This window comes from Pseudopipra pipra, chromosome Z (genome assembly GCF_036250125.1).
Source record: "Pseudopipra pipra isolate bDixPip1 chromosome Z, bDixPip1.hap1, whole genome shotgun sequence".
Classification (NCBI taxonomy): domain Eukaryota; kingdom Metazoa; phylum Chordata; class Aves; order Passeriformes; family Pipridae; genus Pseudopipra; species Pseudopipra pipra.
The window spans coordinates 31,629,007-31,648,031 of record NC_087581.1 but is presented as its reverse complement, the minus strand read 5'-3'; the positions used below and the strand labels follow the sequence as shown (position 1 = coordinate 31,648,031).

The following is a 19,025-nucleotide window of genomic DNA, read 5'->3' as shown; positions in this document are numbered from 1 at the left end:
GCCAAGACATCCTCCGGACCCCTCTCTATCAGGGGTCCATCTCCAATTCTTGCCTGGGCTTTTTCTCCCTAGCAATCGAGCCTCCTCTGGCCCATCCACTTGGCTCTGCTCCAATGCTGAGCCTCACATCTACTCTCACTAAACAGCGAGAGGGGAAAAAACAGCCCTCCTCTGCAGCTTGGCTGCAAAAGTGGGGGGGAAGAAGAAGAGGGCCTGGCTGCAGGGCCTGCCTCTCTCTCTCTCTCTCTCTCCCACTTACCAGTTGTTTGTGAGTCGCATCCCTCACAAACATGCACTCATTCCAATGCTGTCTCTAACTCTGGCCTAGGCAGAGTTGAACATAATGATTGTGTATATTTCATATATGGCCAGGATTCTTCACTAGATTAGACTCCCTCAAATTCTTTAGAAGGTACAGCTGTTTAAAAAAATATGCCTAAGGAACTGAAAAAAAACTTGGGATGTTTCGTGGAAGTCTTCAATCTTATCTTCCTTGAAACACTTTGATTGTAGTTTTCAAATGATGCTGGTAATTTTTCTGAAGGGAAGCCTCTCCTAAATCTAATGCCCCGCTGCTTATTCTTGACCTTTCTCTATCTAGAATTAATGGCAGTTTTTTCTACTAAGAATACAGTAGTAAAAATTTGGGAACATGACTACTTTGAAACAATGAATGGCCAGAGGTTTACCCTTCTAGGAAGCTGTATCTAATGTTTTGATTTTGCTGTTGATAACATTCACTTCAACATTTTTCTGTATGTCGGTGTTTCAGTCTCTTTTATTTTGGATAGGAAAGTGGCATTGTTACAGCTCTGTGATGATATGCCTGGCATTGGTTTGAGTGGTTTATTGCAGTTTGTTATACCTAATTGAATATAACTAAAATGGATCTTTTTTATAGGGACTTGTGTCTACAAAGACTGATGTTTGCTTATAAGACCAGTTCTGGTTCAAATTCCGTCAGGTCATCTTGTTAGTTTAGAGAATTGGGAAAGAATGTGTGACAACCAGATCTTCATAGGTCTGTATTTCATACACCACTCTGCAATTCTTCATGTAAAATATACAGGGAATAATACTGCTCTGTACTTTGCATCAATAAATGCTAGCAAATGATTTTACTAATCTAAGTTGGCTCTCACTGGCTTTATTCCTTAAATATTGCTTGCCTGTAGATACTGGGTTGTGCAGATTAACTGTTAAAAGGGCAGTGAGTGATTTTTCTGTCTGGATTCCTTTGTGATGTTCTTGTGGTAAACTTCAAAGCAGGTTTTGTAATGAGCCCAAAATACTTGTTTTGTAGAAATGTGAAGGAACGTTTAAATAGAGTTCTTTACTATACATGAATTTTTTTTGTTCGTTAAAGCCAAAGAAAGGCTATTGCAGTAGGTCAGTTTGCCATTTTACTTAAAGCAAACACTAGCATTTAATTTCATATCTTCTCTGCCAATGAGAGTAACTAAGTTTTCAGTTTTCTAAGTATTGGCTTGATAATATTGGCTTAATACAGTATCTTCAACCTTCCAAAGAGAATAGGTGGGATATATGTGAAAGTAAATTCACCATTACATGGTTGCATTAACTCAGAAATAGTTTCAGATTGGTGTATTCTGTTGTAAAAGAAACAGAGGAACTGGAGTCAAACTGTTCTTTCTGTTGTGGAAATTCAAGCCTCTGCCAAGAAGTTGGTAAGCTGCTTTTTACCAGATATTTCACCGTGTTTCCACTGGAGCGTCTGCTTATTTTTAAGTTTTGGGCACATGTGTTTCACAAGGTTACCTAATGCCTATGAAGCATCTACAGGTTCAAAAACATATATGGATAGAACAGATTTATTTATGATTTATTCTTCTATTTAATTCTTGCTAAAAATGCCTCATCAGTACCTGAATCTTACTGTGGAAAAACTATGAACTGTACTTTCAGTCTTACTGAACAAGATAATTCTCAGTTTCTATGCAGAAACATATTGAAAAAATGCTACTTTAATTTTTCCTTGAATTATTCAGAAAATCTCTTTGTAGAATGCAGATATTCCTGTTTTCTGTTGCCAGAGTATAATTTTCTAAATTATCTTGTCTTTGGTTTTACAAGTAGATTAAAAGTGGTTTGAGTTCCCAACAGTTTTTAACCATCACTGTATTATGTATGTACTGACCTTGCCACTGCTGTTTAGATTTCTGTATGTATTTTATCCTCTGAAGTTCTCAATTTGTTTTGAACTTGTATGAAATGTTAATTCTGTTGGGATTTCTTCCCATCTTGTTTTACTTACTGTTCCTTAAAATGTCATCTGTATGTGACAGGAATAAGTAGCCATCAAGTTGTTGTGCTTTTCCATGCAATCTTCCTTACGTTGCCTTGCAGTCTTTGAGGTAAAGACAAGATGGTGATTTTATTTACTACCCAAATATCAGAGGCTTATGCAAATGAATAGCAGCATTTAGTGTAACTCTATTATGGTAGCTGCATGGGTATATTTATAGAAGATGCTTTGTGGTTGTCTTTGGGAAGAAACACAGTAGTCTGCCTGACTGTTGCAAGCAGTTCATATGCAGAGGCAGTCTTCATGTTGTCCTATTTATATAAAGATTTCTGACACCAGACCCTCAGTTACAGCATTAGGGGAAAGATAGTGAGATCTCATTTAAACACATTTAAAACATGAAATGCTGAAAAAGTAGAAGCTAACATTCTGTAGAAAAGCAGACAGATGATTTTTGATCGTTAATAATACTCAGGATTTTCTGTCTTTATCGATTTCAGCAAAAAGAGAAATGCTTCATTGATTCTCTTTTGCATTTTCTTTGCCTACCCAAAGCTGGATACCGTTAATCCTTGATCCTACCAAAGCAGCTCTGTGTGGTATTACTGGGGTGACAGATTAAGGGCCAGAAGTGTTTAAGGAAGTTAGAGCAGGTTATCCTTATCATCTCAGAAGTGTAGTTAAGATTCCCGTTACACCTGCACATGTGAGTATTTTGCTGCTGAATGAAATTGAATAGCTGAGGAAATGCTCGAAATTCAAATTTACACAGAATCACAGAATCTGCTGAGTTGGAAGGGACCCATAAGGAGCATGGAGTCCAATCCTTAGCCCTGCACAGGACCATCACCAAGAGTCACACCATGTGCTTGAGAGTATCACCCAAATGCTTCACGAACTCTGTCAGGCTTGGTGCTGTGACCACTTCCCTGGGTTCCAGTGCCCAAGCACCCTCTGGGTAAAGAATCTTTTCCTAATATCCAACCTAAACCTCTCTGACACAGCTCCAGGCCTGGGTCCTGTCACTGGTCACCACAGAGAAGAGATCAGTGCCTGCCCTTCCTCTTCCCCTCACAAGGAAGTTGTGACTGCAATGAGGTCTCCCCTCAGTCTCCTCTTCTCCAGGGTCAACACACCAAGTGACCTCAGCTGCTCCTCATACGGCTTCCCCTCAAGGCCCTTCACCATCTTCATTGCCCTCCTTTGGACCCTCTCTAAGAGCTTAATAACTTTCCTATATTGCAGTGCCCAAAACTGCACACAATGTTCAAGGTGAGGCCACTCCGGTGTAGAGCAGAGCAAGACAATCCCCTCCCTCGACCAGCTGGCAATGCTTTGCCTGATGCTCCCTCAAGACATGTGTAAGACCCCAGGTTCCAGCTATGAGCTCATTGAAGGGGTTTTACTTTAAAAAATATACAAGGCTCCAAAAATTTGCTGGCCAAATTTATTAAAAGGCCTCTCAGTTCTTTAATAACTTGAGAGAGCACACAGGAGAACACACTGCGCACATTTATCAGGAGGTCAAATAACACACTTTTACTGGCAAAGTTTAGATAATAAGGGAAGTTGGCAAAAGCTTAAAGAGCAATATTCAAGCAATATAAAGCATTTCACAGTGTCCCTCAGGGATCAGTGTTGAGCCTAGTTCTGTTTAATATCTTTATTGATGATCTGGATGGGGGGATTGTGTACCCTTAGCAAGTTTGCAGATGACACCAAGCTGGGGGGTAGTGTTGATCTGCTGGAGGGTAGGAGGGCACTGCAGAGGGACCTGGACAGGCTGGAGAGATGGGCCAAATACAACAGTATGAGATTCAACAAGGCCAAGTGCTAGGTCCTGCACTTTGGCCACACCCCAGCACTACAGGATGGGGAAAGAATGGCTGCACAGCAGCCAGGCAGAGAGGGACCTGGGAGTACTGACTGACAGCAGCTGAACATGAGCCAACAGTGTGCCAAGGTGGCCAAGAAGTCCACTGGCATTGTGGCTTGTGTCAGAAATAGTGTGGCCAGCAGGACCAGGGAAGTGATTCTTCTCCTGTCCTTGACACTTGTTAGGCTGCACCTCGAGGGCTATGTCCACTTCTGAGCCCCTTTAGATTAGGAAGAACATTGAGGTGCTGGAGTGTGTCTAAAGAAGAGCAGTGAGGCTGGTGAAGAGTCTGGAGCACAAGTCCTGTGAGGAGCAGCTGAGCGAGCTGGAGTTGCTTAGCCTGGAGAAGAGGAGGTTCAGGGGAGATATTCTTGCTCTCTACAACTCCCTGACAGCCAGGTGGGGGTCAGTCTCTTCTCCCAGGCAACCAGCAATAGGACAAGAGGACACAGTCTTAAACTGCACCAGGGGAGGTTTAGGTTGGACATTAGGAAGAAGTTCTTCACAGAAGGAGTGATTGGACATTGGAATGGGCTGCCCAGGGAGGTGGTGGAGTCACCATCCCTGGAGGTGTCTAAGGAAATACTGGATGTGGCACTTTGTGCCATGGTCTAGTTGATGTGATGTTGGGCCAAAGGTCGGACTTGATGATCTCAGAGGTGTTTTCCAACTTAGTTGATTCTGTGATTCTGTGAAAAGCATTGGCTTAGCACACACTAACCCAATTTAGCAAAATCCAACCCATCCAGCTTTAAGTTACCCAAATCTCAAGAAAGGAGATTAGAAGAGAAAGTAAAGAAAGAGAGAGAAAAAGAGAGAATTATAGTGTGTTCAGATGGTAGAGTCGTGACCACACGATGCCCTCGTGGTGCTGGTTTTATCTCCTCTGGACCCCTGTGGCCATCCCCCTGCTGGTGGGATATCCAGTGTGCCATCCCATATGGGCCTGGGCTGGAGCTCTAGGATATGGTGTGGGACACTACTTGTGATGTGCCATTGGCTGATGGCTGCTCCCATGCTGCCCAAGGAGGCTCCAAGGGGCTGGGGCGTGGAGCAGGTCACCACTTCACCTTTGTGAAATTCAATCTTCCCCTTCCCCCCACCACTTGATTTGGTCAGAGACAATAATTAATATAATAATCCAGTGTCTCACAATACAGTTGGCCCTCCTGGCTGCCAGGGCACTGATGACTCATATTCAACTTACCATTGACCAGGTCCCTTTCCATGACACTGCCTTCCAGCATCTCATTCCTCAGTTTGTCCATACATCTGGGGTTGCCCCATCCCAAGTGCAGAATCTGGCAGTTTCCTTGTTGAACTTCATATGGTTGGTGATTGCCCAGTCCTCTAATTTGTCAAGGTCTCTCTGCAGGGCCTCCCTGCCTCTGAGAGAGTCAAGAGCTCCTCCCTGTTTTGTGTCATCTTCAAACTTGCTTAATGTACCCTCTAGTCCTGTGTCCAAGTCATTTATGAAGATGTTGAAGAGCACAGGGCCCAAGATGGAGCCCTGTGGAACCCCACTAGTGACAGGTCACCAGTCTGATGTCACCCCATTCACTATAATGTGCTCAGGCCTGAGAGCCAATTGCTCACCCGCTGCATGATGTGTTTATCCAGCTGTGTGCTGGATCCAGAAGGATCCTGTGAGAGACAGTACAGAAAGCTTTCATAAAATCTAAAAAGATTACATCAATTGGCTTCCCTTGACCTACTAGGTGGGTTACCTTGTCATAAAAGGAAATCAGGTTTGATAAGCAGGACTTTCCCTTGTGAAGCTGTACTGGCTCTGACCAGTGGCAGTGCTGTCTTTCAGGTACTTTTCAATACCTCACAGAATAATCTTCTCCATAACTTAGTTATAGTTTCTGGGGTCCTCCTCCTTGCTGTTCTTGAAAATCAGGGCAATGTTCAACAGCTTCCAATCCACTGGGACCTCTCCGGATTCACAAGATGGCTCAAAAATCATCAAGAGAGGTTTTGTGATGACACCATTTAGCTCTTCGAGGATTCTTGGATGAGTCCCATCAGGCCCCACAGATTTCTAGGGATCTAGCTGGAGCAGCAGGTGCCACACAATTTCAGGGTCAACTGGGAGTTGTTTGTCCCCGCAGTCATGGTCCTCCAGCTCAGGACACTGAGATCTCAGTGGTCCATCATCCATGTTGAAAAGCAAGGCAAAGAAATCATTGAACACCTCTGCCTTGTCTCTGTCCCTGTTTGTAAGGTGACCATCCTCATCCTGTAACGGGCCAGTGATATTTCTATACTGCCTATTGACAGTAAAAAAAAACTCTTTTTATTGCTCCCAGATTTTTGGCCAACTGCAACCCCAGTTCAGGGAGCCAAAAACTTATAGGAACAGTTCTTGTCTTCTTAAATTTAAACTCAGATTCTGAAATTGTCTTAAGATGGTGAGAAGCAGCAGTGACAATTTAAATGATCAGATTTTATTTTCTCATATTTGACTTTCAAGGTCAATGGAAAAAATGTCCAGTAAAGGTAATTTTTGTATCTAGCAGATAATATTTTCGTAGCTACATAAATAAAAAAATATGACACAGTAGCTACTTAGTATTGTCCATCTCAAGATTTGGAACTGCAGTAGCAATACAGTATCCTTATTTCCCTAATCTTTTTCTACCCCACACAATTCTAGGATTATAAACTTTTTAAGTTTAAAGGATTTTAATTGGACAGTAATTATGTCATTCCTAACACTTCTGTTTTTGTTGCAACCACACCTTTTGCCTGTGGTTTAAGATTTCTCTGTGTTTGTATTTGAGTAGAAGACTTCAGGCCACATTGTGTTAGTTTTTATATTGGTATCTTCTGTTGACTTTGAAATGTGCAATTCCACCTGTGTCCATAGCTCATAGAAAGCAAGAAGGGAAAAAACAGGAGAGGAAGTAGAGGAAAAAATGAAAGCCAAACAAACCAACTCAGGGACATTTAACAGAGAACTGCCCAAAACTCTGCATCCCTTCTACACCCTGCTACTTTACTCAAAGGCTGGTGCAGAGAAAGATATCACAACCCGTTTTTTCCGTTATCCCGTGTTCACCAAAAGAAATGTGTCTTAATTGAGTCTAAATATTTGTTTTGCTGCCCTGTGGCTTGCTCTTTCATTACAAATAAATTAACAACATGGCATTAAACTCACATAATATGCTTTAAATAAGAAAATGGAAAGATGAGCTTTAATTCATTGATGAAGAAAAACAATAAATTGCTGGCTATGACTTGTTCACATGTTGAGAAGTAAGATTGTTTTTAGGAAAAAATTATTGAAAACCAGATTTACCTCATTCTTTATTTTAAACTATTAAGCAAACAAAACTTCTTTGGTGTTTACTAATGTGATGTTTTGTTGGTTTGGTTGTGTCATGTCCCCCCTGCCTTCCCTTCTTCCCCACAATGATTAAAAGCTGTCTCAGAGCATTTGGGGAAACAATCAGGTTGGAAGGTGTCTTGAGTGGGTACTGGTTCATTTTTTTTTTTTTAAGACAATCCAGGGAAAATCTGAGCATTGGTTGATATTTGCAGACAGAAAACTTGCTTTTTTCAGTTTTGTGGAAATGTGCTCCTGACTCACTCAGCTTTTTCTGGAAGGTACTTTCTGAGCCATCAAGTGTGGACTGCCTGCAACTTATGCTGTGTTAAGAACAGAACACTGTATGTTTTGGAGGGGAAGTGGGTCGATTTTTATGTGACTGGTCAACCTTAATTTAGACTCCTCTGCCTTTCATGTACCATCAAGATGACAGAAATTCTGGCACTTTGACTTTCACTGCCCCTAATATTAACTGATAATACACATAAGCACTGCTTCCAAGTCACGTGGTGGAGAACTTGGATATCTCTGAACTCCTTGGTCTTCAACAGTACTGGGCACAGTTTTATGGAGAAGGTAGAAATGTCCTGATTTTCAAGGTGCTGCTGTCCATAAATTCCAGCTGCCCATCTCATCTCTTTGAAAGGTTTACAAGGTTTACAAAACCTTTTTTACTTGATCATAGGTTTCCTTAGGTGTTTTAGGAAATACTATGCAACCCTTTCCCAGTATTTTACAAGAATGTTTTTTCAAAATTTGTTTAAATAGGTTGAAGTATTATTACTACTACTACTTAGGACACATCTGAAATAAGTAAATGCAAACCTGTTGTTTCCTGCATTGTGCTTTAAAGGATTTCTTTGAGACATTTTTGTGAGTAAATCTCAGTTCATAACTGTAAATATAGCTAGAAATAGGTATTGTTACTCCAGGTGGTACAGCTTTAAAGGATACTGTTTGAAGGTGGAGGACATAGTTTAATTTTCTGCTGCTTAGCTCCCATGTGCTGAGCTTTCAAAATACCTTGTCTAGAGAGATCAGACCAAGGGGATGAAACTATCTCTGTTGTAGCTGTTTTGCATCTCAGTCCTACTTTTTCATTTTGCTGCTGATATTTGTGAAGAGAACTGTTTATTAGCTGCCTCTCTGTGCTGGTGATTTGTTTTGGTCTTGGAACTCTAGCTAAAAATTTGGATTTCTTGGGAAAAAATGTCAAAGGGTTAATTAAAAAAAAGTGTTGATATGTTTGAGTACTGCCAAATGATGAAAATCAAATATGAGCTAGTTATTTTTTGAAGTACTGCTGGCTATCAACTCTCATAGATTTGGTCTAGTTTTACTGCAGTTGCATTAGTATACTTTTCCTTTTCTGTGTGACTTTTACTGTGGCTTTTTTTTTAATATTCAGGAAGTACTAAGGTAACTCCATTTTTGTCTTCAAATATAAATCACTTTGTGTTCAAGTCTCCATTTTCTTCTTGCAGTTAGGAGTGATGGATTAGAATTAGGCTGCAGCACAGATTGGGAGAATCTCCCAGCATCCTCTTCCCGCAGAGGCATCAGCTTCCAGCATTGACTGTAGCTGCTGCCACTCACTGACATTTCTTTTGAATTCGGCTGTGGAGAGCGCCTGTGTTCCCATCTGCTAGCATGTGAACTTTTATTGTTTTTGCTTGATAATTCATTAAAGAAACCTCATGGATATTGAGAAATAAAGCAATCAGTTTTCTCTTTATTGCTTTTCTTCGTTTTTTTTTTTTTCTCTCTGTGTGCATGGTGGAAAAAGACAGAGTGAGAGAAGCAGCACTTATTTTTGCACAGAGACTGTATTTACCTACCTGAAGTTAACTGAAGTAATCCTGTAAGTATATTACCTCTGCCTAATAATCCCTAAAATCATAAATGTGGTAGTAAGATTTATGGGATTTTATCTGTGAAAATTTACTTTGGCAGGTATGTCAAACTACATTTCCTTTTCAGATGGATTTCCTTGAAGATAAAGGAAAACCAATCACAATAGGATTATGAAGTAATTGTTTCTCTTCCGCCCTTTCCAGTGGTGAACAATGCTTTTAGAGAGCAGAAGCTTCTCTGCTGATGTCAGTGCTTAATCAGCTCAGATGCTGTATGTTGTAGAACACCGCAAGGTGTGTATTTTGGGGTGCTATTCTTTAAAATGTGGTAATTTAAAGACAGTATCAGACTTAGAGTTATTTTCTCTATTTATAGGCTGTCCTCTGCTCTTGGTAGCTGTGCTGATTTAACCATTTGAGATTATATAATATTTTACTTACACATTTATTTCATACAACACAGTGCTGTGCTTTATAAGTACTAAATGTTAAGTATAACGCAGTGTCCTTTTAGAGACTTTAGTAATTTCAGAATATCTCCAGAATGGGCTGTACAGTCACTATGTAATAAATTCCAGTAAATTAGTTTGAAGTTTAGAAAGAGCATCTTGCTACGATCGCACTGTCCTAATTGTCTCTTTGGATCTGAGCCAGTATTTGTGTGACGCAGTGTTAGTCCCATAAACATCTGGCCTGATCTGGTGTCCTACTTGCAGCATGATTTATTTTTTCTTTTTTTCCATGGGAGCATAAGTGAAATTTTTATTCGATTCATGTAAAACTGCCAGTAAGCTTTCATTATTATTTGTACATGCTAGCTCTTCAAAGAGGATCTTTCTCAATCTATTTTCTTGTCAGCATGTCTTATTTAGACCTCCTCTCCAGAGAAAATGTTGAACAGATTCTAAGTTATATTTTTGTTTTTATGGTGAACATCTATTTTTCTGTATCTACATGCTGTATATTAAGCTTTGGCAGTATTCCTCTCTGCCATATTCAGGTGATCATTTTCGTACCCAGTATTGCACGTATTGATCTCAGCTGGATTATTTGATATAGACTATTAGTCTGATAAGGAATATTTAAACCTAATAAGTTCGCACTTTACCTGCAAAGATCTTGTGTTAAAACTTACATCTAAAAATACTGTCGAACCACTGAGTTCTATTAATAAATCTGGTAATCTTTTATGCTGCTGTGTATTTCCATTAGTGTTGAACAGAATAGTGTAAAGCAGATTTTTCTCCTACCTGCAAATCAACACTGATAATTCTTTGATTTTTTTTTTCTACCCACTCTGTCAAACTGGGGTCAATTCTAAATACCTGTGATCTGATTGTTTTGCTGACAGTTTTTAGGCTTTCATATATTTTTTCAGTGCTGTGTCAAATTCATGCTGGAGTAGCTTGATATGCTTGAATAGGATTATTTTATAATCACTTTAGTGATCAGATGAAGTGTATGTATATATTCAGGAGGGTAAATAGTAACCCAAGTAGTTGTCATGTCTCACAATATCGCTGAGTCCTTATGGAAAATTTGAGTCTCCCTTTCTGTTCACATGAAGTGCAATTCACTGTTGAACTTAAGAACTTGGTGTCAGATAAAGCTGCCAGTGTTTCTTTTCCCTTCAGACAATAAAATCACCCAACTTGCAATAAATTGATTGTTAGCTTACTGAATCTGGTTAATGATCAATCCAAAACTGAAACATTTGGGAATGCTCATGTCTCTTTTATTTAAAAATAAAAATAAGACAGTAAAGTCACTAAAAACATAGCCTGTGGGTTTTTTTGGTTTTTTTTGTTGTTTTTTTTTTTAGAGGAGTGGACTCTTGGCAATGACGGGTGATGGTCAGCCAGCAAGATAAGCTTAGTCTTGGCGCTATTTCCTCTGGCACCCGAGGGTCAGACAGATGATCAATGATCAACTTTGCCAAGTTTTTCTTTGTTTGTGCTTATTCAGTTGATTTGTAGCATCTGCAGAGTAGTAATAATATGTGAGGATACAGCAATCAGTATTTTCTTGTGGTGTTCAAATATGGGATTGATAATAAATATATAGATAAGCAAAATCCGTGTTTTCAATAAGACAGACCACTAGGAAAGTTCCCTTATCTCATCACCACTCAGTCATGGAAATGTTTGGAAGCTAAATAAATCTCTTGATCACTTTCTTGTATTTCATTATTAGATTCCAACGAAGCAGCACTGTGGATGCTAGGCTGGTTTCTGGCACTCAAAGTCTGAGACCACAAATAAGACTTATATGCAGAATGTAAAGAGAAGAAACATTATTGGTGTCCTGACAGGTGGTGATCTTGACATTTAAAGTTTAAGATCAGATAAGACTTTTAAGAACCAATTTTTGTTTGTATATAAGGTTTTCAGTGTGTTTGAGGGTTTTCAATGCATTTCAGTCAAAAGACAGTGTTACAAATATTTCTGCTTCTGTGAGCAGTAATAGCTCCTGAAAGAAAACAGTTGTCACCTCTAGGTAAACCTGTTTTGTTTAGAAGAGCTGAAACTGGAACTTCCATCTCTAAAAAAAAGAAGGGAGGGCAAACACTTTTCCTAAAATACTAGCATCTCTCCCTGCCCCCAGACTTCTGGTCTGTAAGTAACAGAGCTTTATCTGCCATCTGTCTGCCTTGCCTTGTTGTTATATTACATGTAACATTATACCTGGTAAGGTGTAATGACTGATCAATTAAAATGCTCTCTTAGTGAAATTCCAGTAGTCTTTGAAAAGTTGTCAGTTTGACCTTTTTTGACAATGCTAAGGTGGAGCTAAAACTGTGAAGTCATTCTCAGCTCATTTTTATGCATATAATTTTAATAATGGTTGATTTGCAAGAGGGGCAACTGCCTCATTTTTTTCTCACTCAATTACCTCTTCCCTTCTCACTGCCTCTGTTTTTCTGAGAGCTCCAATTCTGTATCTACAGCTGTACCTTTTGAAAAAGTTTTCAATGCTTTCTTTTTATGTATACAAATGTATAATATCAGCTAGCTATTGTTTCTTCCTTTTGCTCTGCATCAGCTTTTCTGCCACAGCTGTAAGATAAGCAAGAGGAAATAATTTAATTAAAAAAATTCCAAACAACCAAACCAAGCCCAACAATAAACAAAACCGTCAAAACAATGAAACAAAAGCCCCATTACTATTAAAGAAAGGGAAAATGCCCTAGTGGTGAGATGACTTGATCAAAGGATAGTATAGGCAGATCCCTTGGTATTCTGGCAACAATACAGGAATTCACTGATAGAGATTTACAAATAGCTGACTAAATGCTGCTATCTCATAGCCACTTAGGATTGAGGAGGAAGGTGCAACCTCTCTGAACTGAATTGTAGCATGAGGTGTTTCCATCCTATGCTGTTTCCAGTCCTGTGGGTGACAGGTGTCTTCAAAAATTCAAGTGAAAGCTAGTACCCAGGAAGGGCTCAGGTATGAACAATGCTGTTTTCCTCTCTCTGTTATAGAATGTGATCTTAAATACAGTGTGAGAGGAAGTCCTGAGGGAGGAATAAGTGAAAATAAGTGTGTTATCATGATGTTTTTGCCAGAATGTTAACTAATGTAATTTAAACTAAATTAGCATTGTTAGGGTGTGTTTATCTGTTGTGCATTTTCTGTTTGTTTGTGGGTTTTTAAATTATTTTTGTTTGCTTGCTGATTTTTTTTAATCTGCCTGATGTTGAATGCATCCTAATATAGTAAGCTTTAAAGTAATTTCTGCCTGTTTGCAAATTTGGTTAGCACAGCACTGGATAGTTTTGCTGCCAGTTGGGTTTCTTTAAATGAATGTTTAGGATACAGACTACAGGATGTGTTAGTGAAGTTCTGAAATAGGGAAGACACTGCACCTTCAAGGGAACAGTCTGTCTTGCATCAGCATGAATTTTTTTTTACCATAAATATTTTACTTACCTAAAATTCATGCTTCTCATAAGAAGGGATGTATACATAATGAATGCAGAATTTGCTGCGGAGGTATGACTAGTGGATTTACTATATGGGTAAAATAAGTTATCATTTACTATACTGATCAGATGGTTGAAGGTTTTAGATTTTTTTATATTGATAATAATAGCCTGGAATAGGAAGTGATTTATATAAATTGGAAATAATTTCAAACACCTAGCCATATGGCTTAAGATTTTTCTGTTGTGTGATTATAAGAGTTGTTGAAGTCTGGGCTTTAGATGAAATGGTAAAAAAGTTTGCAACAACTTTTCTGTTTGCATTAGGAAAAAATATTGATCATGTGATCTTTTATTTTTCCCTGACCATTTTAAGCTAACAAAAAATGTTAAGAATCCTTTTTGTTCATAAACTGGATGTGATTGGCCATTTAAAAATACTGAGATACCTTTAATGTCAAGGATTTAATATGCTTTAATGTGTTAGCAGCAAGAAGGGTCCAAATGTGAGAAAGGTTACTGACTTTGATTCTGCATTTCTGAATTGTTCTCCAGGTGGAAGGTGTGCATAGCATGCATATAGGCAGAGGAATAAAATCCAGACTCACGGAGGCTTTCCTGACACACTTGGCTTTTTCAGAGGGTGTATCCTGTACCTATCCATCAAGACACTGAAAAATGTGCCAGCACTAGCATAGTGTGGGGTTGAGGTGTGTGTGCAGTTTCTTACGTAGGTCAGTACTCCCACAGAATGATGTACTGCTTTCATGAAAGTTTCAGACTTCATACAGAAATCGTTCCTGAGGGTCATGCATCTCTGCTTGTAGTTGTTTAAAACCAAACCATACAGGAGTCTCCCAGTTGTGAGGTTTAAGAGTAGTCCCTTGTAATAGGAAGAAAATTCCACACAATTAGAAAGCTATTTTCTTTACTTTTTGAACATCTCCTGTATGTTCACGTCCTGTCTGTGGATTGTACTACCTTCAGCCATCCTTCACTAAACTATCCAGAGCATTAAACATAGACCTAACCGAATATCTCAGTAGGATTTGGCAATAAGCTTATTTTATTTTGACCTTTACTTCCTGTCATAATGCTCTTGGTGGACATTTGCCATGAGGACTAGTGCAACCTGCTGCTCTGTGGTAGGTAGGTAGTACTCCTACAAAGTAGTAGGCTTTTGTTTGATGATTTGTGTTGCAACTTAGTTTCTGTGCAAATAATTGATAAAAGTGATAGCAGATAACATTGTCCCTCATGAAATGATTCAAATTAAATTTTGGCACAGCACTAAGCAGAAAAGTGAAGTATTACTGTTGGCTCATATATAAGTGATGGATGAGAGGGATAAGATACTGTTTCACCCCGGTCCAGAAGTTCCACACTTTTACCAGTTGTACACTTTCATTTTAGACTTTGAGAGATTTCACCCACACGAATCCTTGCAAAGTCTTTGATTCTTTGATACCTCGAGTTCACATCCAGAGAAAAATGACACATTTTTTCTCTAAGAGATTTCTTTTAATTTGGTGAGAAAGTCGGCATTTTGGCAAAAAGGATTTTGCAGAAATAACATGCAACTTCTCTAAAGCTTTACAACGGATTACTGAGACTAGCAAGCACTGCTGTAGTGAGGGAACCTTTGTTACACCCAGCAAACACAAACTCCATACAACTTAAGTGAAAAACCCATAATTTAAGTGAATACAGGAAATAGGTGTTTAAGTTGCCCACAGGAGTAAAGGAAGAGAGATTAAGAGAAGAAAGAATAAAGAGAGAAAGAGAGGAGAAAGACATACTTAACACTCTGGAGGTCACATGTTGACAGATCAGGAGGGCAGAGGGCAAGGGCAGATGGAGACCATGTGGGTGTCTGTTTATAGACTTTGACCACTTCCCCTAGGCGGGATCTTTGCCACTCACTGTCCCCCCCAGCCAAAGTGAGGGGTGCCACCACCAATTGGAGGCTCCAGAGGGCACAGTGTGGGCAGGCCATCAGGTGGACCTTATTGATAGCCCAGACACATGGCTTTCCCTGCCATGTGCTCTGCATGGTTGCAGCCGTGTTGGCTCCAGGCCTAGCCCTCTATTTTTTAAAAGATTTTTATAGTTATTTTATAGAGTTAGGCAGAAAGGAGGTGTCTTTATCATAGTAAAGGATAACTGTTTCCATTTCACTGAGACTGAAGAGACAGGAGTAGTAGTAGATTACTACAGGACTTCTAATGTTTGAATACTTGATGACTGTCAGGGATCAACAGCGAAGAACCTGTTCATTAAAAATTGCCTCGTTCTTAATAATTTTTAAATATTGCAGAATTAAGGAAGATAGTATCCTTGTTCTAGCAATACACTTCTAATTTGAGGCATAGTGTGGTGGGTTGACCTTGGCTGGATGCCGGGTGCCCACCCAGACACTCTATCACTCCCCAGCTGGACAGGAGAGAGAGTAAAATGGAAAACAACTTGTGGGTTGGGATAAGGCAGTTTATTAAAGCAAAAGCTTGCGGATACAAAAGCGAAGCAAAAAACCCTAAGTTTATTCTCTACTTCCCATCAGCAGTGATGGCCAGCTGCCTCTGAGAAGCAGGGCTTCAGCACGCGTAATGGTTCCTTAGGCATTGGAGGCAATGAATGCCCCTCACTTCTTGCTCCTTTTCTTAGCTTTTATATCTGAATTGACATCATGTGCTGTGGAATATCCCTTAGGTTAGTTTGGGTCAGCTGACCTGCTTGTGTCCCCTCCCAGAATCTTGTCCTTGATTGGGGAAGGAATATTACACTACTAATGCTGTGCTCAGCAGCAGCCAAAACACCTGTGTGTTATCAACACCCTTCGAGCTACCAGTGCAAAGCACAGCACTGTGAGGACTGCTATGGGGAAATAAACTCCAGCTCAGCCAGACCCAATATGCATAGTTTAAATTTAAAACACAGCAAAAAGAAGGATGCCAGTGACAAAGTCCTTTGCTGAAGTAACACAAAGGATCTGGATCACTTGAGTTTAACAAATGATTGGTGATGTGGTGGTGACAGTTTTTCAAGTGTTTTGGATCTTTGCTATATATTAAAGCCAGCCAAGAGGACATCAAGCGCATTTTGGCATATAAAGCCATGCAAGATGTGAACATGAAGATTTAGTGATATCTCTGTAAGCTTTAAACTGTGACCTTTGATACTGCAGTTTTAGTACATCTTTTGATCTTGACTGGGAGAAAGTCCTCCAGGAAGACAGTGGGTTCCAGCCCTCACAGGCTTCTGTTGAAGGCTTGAGTTTATTTTAGGCGAAGCATGCGAGGCAACACATGTCAGCACAGAGCTTCATGCCACAGTGTCTCACAGTAGTCCCCTGGATAATGGAAAGAGGAGAAGACGGACCCTATCAGCTAAAAAGCTTTAAAATGACTGCTGTTCTTGGACATTCCAAGGGATCAGTACACTTTAAGTAGAGCAGTGTTCAAAAATATCCAGAGCCTTCTAGCCAAGAAAATGGAACTACAGAGTATATTCTAGTGAGGATTGGCTGTTATTTGTCGTTAAGAGTTCATGTCATTGCTGTTTAAGACTCATGACAACATAGTTACTCTTTTTGACAAGGTAAAACATAAAGAGTTCAATCCTGAGTTTTCTGATTCATTGCTGCAGAGGGAAGGATCCACTTCAGAAAGTATAGAAACATTCTGAATAGTGACAGTATCAGATTTTGACAACATATGAGGACTATTTGACTTTTTGCAGAAGACAATCTTTTTGCAGAAGACAAGAACCAACGGAGAGCAATCCATTTTAAAGCTGTTTTGTTATCATTAAATTGGCAGTAAATACTCTAGCAGACGCATGCTTATATGTTGCTCAAGTAGAGTGCTGTGGATGGTAGTTTCTTTCTGCCCTAGCTGTTGATACTGTAGTTCACACACAGGATGGTTTTTATTTGAGTTTATGGAAACAAATGCCTCTACAAGATTTTTCTGATGAAGCCTCTGTAAATGTTAAGGGTCATTTGTTTGCTGAAGTATTTATGCCTTGGGAGGTGTTGTCTTAATTGTAATGCATCTGGTTTTCTTGATACTTATAATCAAAATAGCATCCTCTCTGTATACCCTGAATTTTTTAGAAGACCTTATTTTCACTCCTTTTGTTTGTATCAGATTTCTGTCTTAATACGATTAGCATAAAATTGAATTATTATTGCTAGTTTCATGTTTTTGTGGTCTTTATTCTTTGAAGTTTTGCTTTGCTCCCACTGATAACTACAAGTATTTTCAATATCAGTAGCCCGGTGAGACTTCGGTTAATAAGACCAGTAGCTGAACAAAACCAATTTGCTGGCAATTAAATTTTGTTCATGAGATAAGGCTGATTATTTTGCCTGTGTTGTAAAGAGCTGACAGAAGGTTTTAGAAGTTTAAAAACTAAATTCTGCAATCCCTATTCATGCATAGTGTTGCTGGAACATTAAGTCCAGCTGATGTTAATAAAGTGATATGGAACTCAATATGTGATTTAAAATGTGAAAGTGTTGTTGGATTAAAGGTGATTTTTTTCTGCAATTCTCCCATTTCTAGCTCCTGAATCCCTTTTCTCAAGAGAAAAGTTGGTAAATCATTGCACCTGGAATGATTGTTAAAAGCTGACTAAATCTTCTGTGGATACAAAGACAGCGGCATGCATCAAGTTAATGTGTAACTTTAGCTATATAATGGCTTTTCAGGAATGCTTTTACACTGAGGCCTGGTGTGGAGAGATAGGTGATATTGTATAACTCATTACATGTTTGAATAACTTTTAAATACTAATGCAGTGACTTTTCACTTGGTTTAGGCTTATAGTTATGCTCCCTTTTAATTAATCGGGGGGGAGAGGGGGAGGAAAGTGACTTAAACTATAATCTGCATTAACATTTTAAATTATGAGTGGTTTTGCTCTCTGTACATCCTGAGAATTGTCATCTTAATACTGAGTATTCCAGTACATCTCAGGGTTTTCAAATCAGCATTCTTTTGCTGTGTTTCTATTGCAGCTCCGAGTAGTTGATTAGAAGAACCTACTGAAGCTGTGAGGAACTTGCATATGGACAGTATATCTCCACTGTATTGGAACAGTTTCATGAGCACCAAGCTCAAGATACACAAACTATTGCTAAAATTCTGAACATTAACTCTTTTTTTCATAAAACATATTTGAAATAGAAGTGGGAAGATAAAAAACACTGTGTGTTGGGAAAACGTATCCTTAGTACCTTGACAGTAACACAGTGTCTCCTTGTAATGTGACATTATTCTCTTTGCGTAACACCCAATATAGCACATTTTCCATTCCTTTTTTTTTTTTTTCCTAGAAGTTAGCAGTATTTTGCTACTTTTGGCTGGGGTAGAGTTAATTTTCTTCACAGTAGCTAATGTGGGGCTGTGCTTTGGATTTGTGCTGAACACAGGGTTGATAATATAGAGATGTTTTTGTTGTTGCTGAGCAGAGCTTACACAGAGCCAAGGCCTTTTCTTTTTGTACTGCCACACTGGCCAGGGGGCTGGAAGGGTATGGGAGGTTGGGAGGAAACACAGCTGGGACAGGTGACCCAAATTGACCAGAGGGATATTCTGTACTATATGACATCATGCAGTACATAAAATGGGGAGAAGAAGAAGGAAGAGGGATCACATTTGGAGTGATGGTGTTTGTTTTCCCAAGTGATCATTACATGTGATGGGGCCCTGCTCTCCTGGGGATGGCTGAACACCTGCCTGCCCATGGGAAGCAGTGAATTAATTCC

General features: G+C 39.4%; 1 protein-coding gene across 5 annotated transcripts in view; it reads left to right on the top strand.

Moving 5' to 3' along the window:
* The window catches only part of TTC39B (tetratricopeptide repeat domain 39B), an 86,058-nt gene that overhangs the window by 32,580 nt on the left and 34,453 nt on the right, over positions 1 to 19,025 (top strand). The window contains exon 1 of one of the 5 annotated variants that reach the window (XM_064642554.1): positions 9,077 to 9,337. The exons of the other annotated variants lie outside the window; for them this stretch is intronic. The gene's annotated coding sequence lies outside the window, so the exon portion shown is untranslated. Of the gene's footprint in view, positions 1 to 9,076; positions 9,338 to 19,025 lie in introns of those variants that run through there. 5 annotated transcript variants of the gene reach the window in all.